General features: G+C 49.5%; 1 long non-coding RNA gene across 2 annotated transcripts; it reads right to left on the reverse strand.

The window, feature by feature from the left end:
- Positions 1 to 3,292: 3,292 nt before the first annotated feature.
- LOC140642233 (uncharacterized) lies at positions 3,293 to 6,725 on the reverse strand. 2 transcript variants are annotated; one of them, XR_012038732.1, is made up of 3 exons: positions 6,396 to 6,725; positions 3,800 to 3,956; positions 3,293 to 3,522 (listed from the first exon to the last, which is right to left on the reverse strand). It is a non-coding gene; the product is annotated as an uncharacterized lncRNA (long non-coding RNA). The 2 variants fall into 2 exon arrangements; XR_012038733.1 differs by having other exon boundaries at positions 3,800 to 3,974.
- Between the last annotated feature and the right edge of the window lie 978 nt (positions 6,726 to 7,703).

The raw sequence follows: 7,703 nt of genomic DNA on the forward strand, positions 1-7,703 counted from the left end.
AGCCTGGGGGAGGCGTAGGAGACAGCCAGCTGGCGCCCTGGGGGTTAGAGTGTTTAGCTTCTGCTCCACATCTAGAAGGAAGTGGCCTTCTGGGCCAGCAGCACTCAGTGATATGCATCTTTCGCTCAAACACTGGGCCTGTGTTGTCATGGTCCTTTACACCTAGTTTAGCTCCTCTCCATGGCAGCTTCCCTTCGGCATGGCCACCGTGAAGACTTCCCTCCCTGTGACACAGCCTGGGCCCTGTAAGGCATGAGCTTAATGGGGAGAGATCCTGTGACAGTATTTAATCGCGGGCATCCAAGGATGGGAGCGACAACTGGTTTTATATGCTGATTTGCCTAACGAGTGCATCTCCTGGAAAACCTGGGGACCACCGGGGAGCTGCTGATGGAAACTAGGAGGGTGGCCGGGGGGCTTTGTCTTTTCAGAATTGACTGGGTATGAGGCTGTCCAGGTACTCTGTGTACAGGACATGGTTTAATTCCCACCCTGCTTATTCAAAATGCATACAATAATTCTTTCAATACTTCAAATGAAGGAACAGCCCCAGAGAAGTTAAATAACTTGCTCAAGTTCAAACGACTGATGAGAGAAGTTAGGACTTGGCCGTCCACCTAATTCTGCTTTTGCAAATCTCATCCTTGGGCCTTCTGAGTCATATCTGAGTCTTAGTCAGAATCTAAGCGAGGAAGGGCCCTTGGAGTTCATTCAGCCCACGTGTCCACTGAAAACAGGAATCCCATTGATACCAGCCTCACAAGTGGCCACATGGCCTTCACAAATGTCATTCCAGTGTGACGGGGAGCTCACTACCTCACCAGGCAGCTGGCTCCTGTATTATGCAACTTAGGTTGACAAAGTTCTTCTTTTCGGTGGGCTGACTCTCTCTCTCTGGGCTTTCCTCCTAGAGTGTTGGCTCTGCTCCTGGGGCTTCCCCCCTGCACAGGCTTTCAGGAGCCAAGGATTTAGTGCCTTTGCTCCTGCTCTTCTCCTGGAGACCCAGGCTTATTCTTTTGACTCCCCAGCTGTGCCCCTATAGACGAAGGAGCCCGCCTGACACTGTTCTTGCCCACAAAGGGCTGATTCATCCGAAGGAGTGGGATGAACACAAGGGCTGAAGGAAGCATTTCTAAGAAGCAGAAGCCAGAGCCAGCCTGGCAGGAAACACTGTGTTTAAATAGCAAAATTCTCATTTATTCTTTCTGCCTAATGGTGCGCAGCCAGTCAGTGGCAGAGGGGAGCTCAGAACCAGATGGGTTTGACTGAGGCTTGCTCACCTTCCCATCTTCATGCTCCCTCCCACAGGCTCCTCTCAGTGGTGGTCTGCAATAACCATGTCTGCATCTCTCATCCCCTGTCACCTGCCAGGACACTCTGCAGGAAGGTCCTGGTCTCTCTCGATCATCCGGGAACAGGGACACCTCTGCTGAGTCCATGCCTACTGTTGAGGAGCTTCTTGGCAGAAAGCCCGCTTGGCCAACACCAGCTATGTACTGTGTACTCCCTGGCTTCCCAGGCAGGCTACGCAATGCACAGAGGCCTTCCTGACTGGCCCTGAGAACCTGCCTATTGGAATTTCATGCTGGCAGAGGACAGACATAGCGAGAGTAAATGATGCTCCAAAGGGTAAATAGCCTGCTGTAGAAATTTGAGCAAAACTCCCCACCGCCCTGGGCTTTGCCCTCCTCCTTTGCCGACAGGGAGTTTTGGGCCAGATCAGCAGCATCCTAAAGGCTGCCGGCTACACAGAGACGTTGGCCCAGGGAAGAGATGTGGGCACTGATATTTTTTAGAATCTCCGCAGGGGATTCAGCCAGGCTTATGAATCTGGCTACATAATAGTAATTTCTTCTTTGGATTAGTAAAAAGACTGGGAGTTTACCCAATTTGTGTGTGTTGTCTTATTTGATTGTGACAAGAGATGGGAAGATGGGGATTCTGGGCTCCACTTAGGAGATGAAGACACCAGTGCTTAGAGGGCTTAAGTGTCTCGCCCACGGCCACACAGGGGGAATGTAGCAGAGCTGGGTTTTAGAATGAGACATTCTGATTCCAAATTATGGCTCTTCTCAACTACACGAAGTGGCCCTCTCCGTTGCATTTTGCAGGCCTAACAGGTAAGGGGCTAGCCCTGCCAAACGGATAAGCATCCTTTAGTGCAAGCCTCCTACTTTTAATACTACTAATAAAATAGTAATAATACCAACAATACAGTTGTATTTTGCTGGGCACCCACAATGGCTTGGGCCCCCCTATCGGTATTGTTTCTTGCAGTTCTCTCAGCAGCCCTGCTAGATGAGTGTGCTACCCTTGGGTTCGAAGATGAGGAATTTGAAGAACAGAAAGGCTTAGGAATTTGCTCCAGATCACACAGCTGGCTCATGGCAGAGCTAGGATTTGAACCTTGGTTTGTCTGATTGGTAAAGTCCAGGCCCACTCCCCTGCCCCACAGTGTCTGACCTGAGAAGAATGGCAAGAGTTGAGGCTTTCCACTGCCGCCCTGGAGCCCCTCTGGGCCTTGGAAGTGACACTCCTGGCTATTGATGGCTCTCTGCCTTCCCTGGCGAGGCTCGGTTGAGCCCTCTGGCTGGGATTCAATTACACAATCAAAAAGACAAACAAATTAAAAGAAGAGCAGGGCTCTGTAAACAGCTTCTTTAATGACTGAGGAGCAAGCATCCCCCAATTTCCTTTGGCACAAGCATCCCCTGATCTCTTGGACGCCTGGCTTTTCTCACAGACATCTGCAGTGAGTTAGGTCAGCATGGATGGGCAGGTGTGGCTCATGGCCAAGGACAGGGTGGACAGTCCTTAGAGTGACAGACACTCTACTTTCAAAGGGCCCTTAGGTTGTGTGCTTGAACCCAGAGAGTCTAAAAACTGGGTGGCATGTCAGGATCCCTTTCCTGGGGAGTTTGTTAGAAATCCAGATTCCATAGCCTTACCCAGAGAAACCAGTTGTATAAGCTCATGTGGGGCAGGCCTAGGAATCTGTATTCTAAACACTCTAGCCCCAGGTGATTGTGATTTTGGCTTGTCCCTGACCATGTGTTTGGGAACCCCAGGTTCTCCCTGACTTAGATAGGCTCAAGGTGGGGAGTGACTTGCCCAAAGTCACAAGGCAGGTTAGCTGGAGAACTGGACTCCTTGTCCAGTGCTCTCTCCATGATCTCACCCTATATTATTTGAGGACTTTAGTCTATAGTGCTATAGGTACGGGATTATAGAAACCAGCATATTCGTTTTGTTGGGCTGCTGTAACAAAGGACCACAAACTGGATGGCTTAAAATAGTTTATTTTCTCAGTTCTGGAGGCTCAAAGTTCAAAATCAAGGTGTCAGCAGGGCTGTGCTCCCCTTGAAGCTCCTAGGAAGAGGAGCTTTCCTTGCCTCTTCCAGCTTCAAGTGGTTGCTGTCTGTCCTTGGAGCTCCCCAACTTGCACCTGCATCCCTCTACTCTTGTCCTTGTTGTCGCCTGGCATTGTTACCGTGTGCCTGTGTCTCTGTGCCCGATTTCCCTCTGCTCATAAGGACACCAGTTATTGGATTTGCCCCCCTACCCCCAATTCACTGTGATTTCAACCAATTGCATCTGCAAAGACCTTTATTTCCATTAAGGTCCCATTTTGAGGCTCTGGGCAGATGTGAATTTGGGGGGGGACCCTATTCAACCCACAACACCAGGTGATATTACCCCAACTCTGCAAATAGCAGTGTCAGGAAAAAGATGTCAAGGAAAAGCCACCTCCCTAGAGAAGCCCTCCCTGATCACTCCTGCCACACTGAGTGCCTCTTACCCAATTATTCTTCATCGCAGCCTCCTGCGTGCTTCCCACATGCTGTGTTCCCATGTGCTGTGAACGGTGATGGTGCAGCGACCTGTGTGTACCCCCAGACCTTAATCACGTTGGGAACTAGAACAGGGTCTGTTCTGTTCTTCCAGCCAAAGTAGCCCTGAGTGGCCAACAAATGCTTTAGAAGGATCAAAGGAGGAATTTCTCAGTGGGCTCTGGGCCCAGCTGTGCCTCCCCTGCTGTGTGACCTTGGGAAGTCTCTGAGCAGCCTGGGGATTCTGTAGCCCCACTGTGAGAAGAGGCCCAGTGGGAACCCGTCCAGTGGGACACTGCATTTCCAGAGGGGTCTGTCACTGTTCCCATCATCATGATGGGCCCCGGTGTAGGAGAGCCCCCCAGCTCTCCAGGAGATCTCCTCTTCCCCCAGCCTTCCTTGGGGGCCTCTGAGGCTTCCTTGTCTGTTCAACTAATTTGGATGATTTCGCTTTCCTCAGCATTCATAACCACTTTCACTTTCTCCCCCACCTCCCCTGTCGCCACCCCTCTGCTCCCCCCACCAGTCCATTTTGTTCCTCTTCCTCCTGTCTCTGCCGTTAAGAAGGGAGGTCAGGTGCTCACGGTACACAGTGAGTCTAATTACCCGGGAAAGTAATTAACATTTCTAATAGAAACTGCCACTGCTCATTTTCATCGGGGCCACACAAAAGCAATAAGGTAAAAGAGTTTCATAATTAAAGGCTCGTTACTGTGGGCTCCCCATTCCATTCTGCAGCTAATAAGTCTTCTGCGGGGAAATGAATGTGCTGAGCATCCCAGAGATGGACAGGGGCCTGGCTGGAAGCCCCTGATTGCTCCTCTTCCCTGCCTCTCGCTCAGCCCCCTCATCTGGGGTCCCATCTTCTCTGCTCTCTTAGACAAAAGCTCATTTCAAGAAGGGAAGACTGAGCAACCCATAAAAACTCTGGCTGTGACCCTAAGGATGACTCGGTACAGGTTAGAAACATGGATAATTCGGGATCCCTGGGTGGCGCAGCGGTTTGGCGCCTGCCTTTGGCCCAGGGCGCGATCCTGGAGACCCGGGATCGAGTCCCACGTCGGGCTCCCGGTGCATGGAGCCTGCTTCTCCCTCTGCCTGTGTCTCTGCCTCTCTCTCTCTCTCTCTCTGTGACTATCATAAATAAATAAAAATTAAAAAAAAATTAAAAAAAAAAGAAACATGGATAATTCTTGTGGCTTAGTTTCAGTGAGCACTTACTATGTTTCAGACTCTTTGGGTCACCTTACAGGTATTAGCTCACTTAATCCTCCCAGCTCACCCTGGTATTAGGTCTGGGTATTATCCCCATTTCCCCCATGAGGAAATGGGGGCACAGAATGTTAGGTAAGTTGCACAAGGTCATGCAATTAGTAATTGGGGTGAACTGGATCGTAATCCAGCTCTTACACTTTCTCAAGCCCTGTCCTGTATCTCTATGGGATTTGCTTGTTTGCGATCAGCCAGGTGTGCTGCTAGGACATCTGACTGTGTCCCTAAAGCTGTCATGCAAGGACCAAGGTAACAGTTCTGGTCACCCAGTCTAGTTGCTAGAAAACCAGGTCTAAGGATGTATTCTAATCTGAGGGTGTGGGGTACCATTCTAGAAATCTATAAGGTGACAGCAGTAGCATGTGGGTCAAAGAGAACAAGCTCTGGGGCCAGGGAGACGTGGGTTCAAGTCTTTGCTCTGTCATTTGCTGGCTGTGCTACATTGCATAAATTAACTGACTTCTCTGAGCCTGTTTTTCCCACCAACAGATTAGGGGGTCTCATAAAGCAGTTGTGATCATTACATGAGATAATGTTGGTAAAATAGCATGCGCAGGGATTTCACAGTTTTCCCTCTTTATTTCCCCTCCTCCTCCTCACAAAATTTTCATTCATTCAGAGAATATCTTTTTGCCTGCCTACTCTGGAGTGAGATCTCTTTTAAGTCTGGAGAAAAGAGCAGCGAAGTCAAATTCTTTGGCTTCTGGGAGCTTACAGATACTGGGCACAGAAGTTAATGAATAGGAAAATAGCTATTATGTTGTATAACATCAGGTAACGAGAATTTCCCCCACGTGAACTGCAGAGATGGGGTGTTTGGCTAGTTTATTTCTAAGTCATTCTAGTTGTTTTTGGACACCAGCAGCTGAGTCTTCATGGAGGCTGTTACCTGTAAATGCTGTGCTTTGGGTTATGGAGGCCTGGAAAGAGGAAGGGTAGAGGAAGAAAGGATGAGAGAGGAAAGGTTGAGACAAAGGACTCTGCCAGAGACACCAAACAGAAAAGACGAGAGGCAGAGGAAGAGAATGAGATCAGACAAGGCAATGAGGCCGAGAGGAAGGGGAAGTGAGGGTGAGAGGCACAAGGACTGGAGAGGGAAGGGGAATAAAATTCATGTCTCTGGAGGTAGTGGGCAGCCAGCAATGGAGGCAACTGTGTAGTGTAGGTGGGTTGGCTTAACCTCTACGCTTTGTCCTTTTCATCTGTAAAGACAGCATTGTTCAGCGTCCTTGTTATCTGAGCTGTGTAACAAATTACCCCCAAACTTAGCAGCTTAGGACAACAGACGCTCACTATTTCACAGCTGCTATGGGTCAAGGGCCCAGCTCCTCTGGCTCAGGGTTTCTCACGAGGTTGTAGTGAAGGTGTCATTTGAGGTTGCAGCCGTCTTGAGACTGGACTGAAGGGAGAATCTGCTAATTATCAAGCGGTTGATGGTAGGATCCAATTTCTCATGGGTGGCTAGATTGAAAGCCTATTTCCCAGTGGCTGTTGGTGAGTGACCTCCCTCAGTTCCTTCCCACATGGACTACAGGACAGCTCACAATGTAGCAGCTGCTTTCATCACAGTGAGTCAGAGAGAGCAAGAGCGGGCAAGTATGATGGATGTCATCATCTTCTTGTAACTCCATCTCACAAGTGACATCCTATTATCTCTGTGTGTGTCACTAGGCCTGGCCAGCACTCCAGAGGAAGAGATGACATAAAGGCAGGAATACCAGGAAGCAGATGCCACTAGGTGCCATCTTAGGAGCTGCCTACAGTATATAACCTGCTAGGGCCATTGTGAGGATTAAATAAAAAGATTCAGAAAAAATTTTAGCACATTGTCTGGTGCATAGTAAATGTCTGAGGCAGTTCGTACTGCTATTATTATCCCCACCTCGACCGATGATGGTGGGGAAGGGAAATGCATGAGTAGGTAAGAAAAGGGATGGTGTATCAGTTACCTAGTGGCACAATAATGCTGCATAACTTATAGCCCCAAAGGCACAGTGGCATCTTGCAGTAAACACTTTTGCATGCAAAAATAAGTACGGATCAACTTGGAGGCTCTGCTGATCTGGGCTGGTTGGTAGGGTTCACTTCTGTGTCAGTAGGCAAGAACAGGCCAGTGAGGGGGGCTTTCCTGTTGTGAGTGGGCTCTCCCTGGGGCCCCAAAGGGAACAACTGAACTGCCTTGTCTCTGTTGCACGTGGGCTCTCATTCTGCGGAGGGCTAGGCCAGCCGTGTTCTCAGCGAGCCCTTTCAGACAGGCTTCCCAGAGAGCACGTGGAAGCCCGTGAGGCCTCTTGAAACCTAGGCTCCAAACTGGTACCCCCTTACTTCTGTCCCTTCTCCTGGCTTAAGGAAGTCCTGAATCTAGCCCAGGCTCCAGGGGTAAGGAACTCGACTCCACTCCTTTGTGGGAAGAGCTGCAAAGTCACAGTGCAAGGGCTACAGATGGGAAGAGGCACCGTTTTTACAACCAACCAACCATTGATGGGAAAGGAAAGGGATCTGGGATTTAAATGGTATGCTTTCTAAACCATTTGGGTGACTCTAAGGGATTGGGTAGTATTTCTGAGTTTTGGACTTTTTATTATGTTGCACTGACATTGT

This window comes from Canis lupus, chromosome 11 (genome assembly GCF_048164855.1).
Source record: "Canis lupus baileyi chromosome 11, mCanLup2.hap1, whole genome shotgun sequence".
Taxonomy (NCBI): Eukaryota; Metazoa; Chordata; class Mammalia; order Carnivora; family Canidae; genus Canis; species Canis lupus.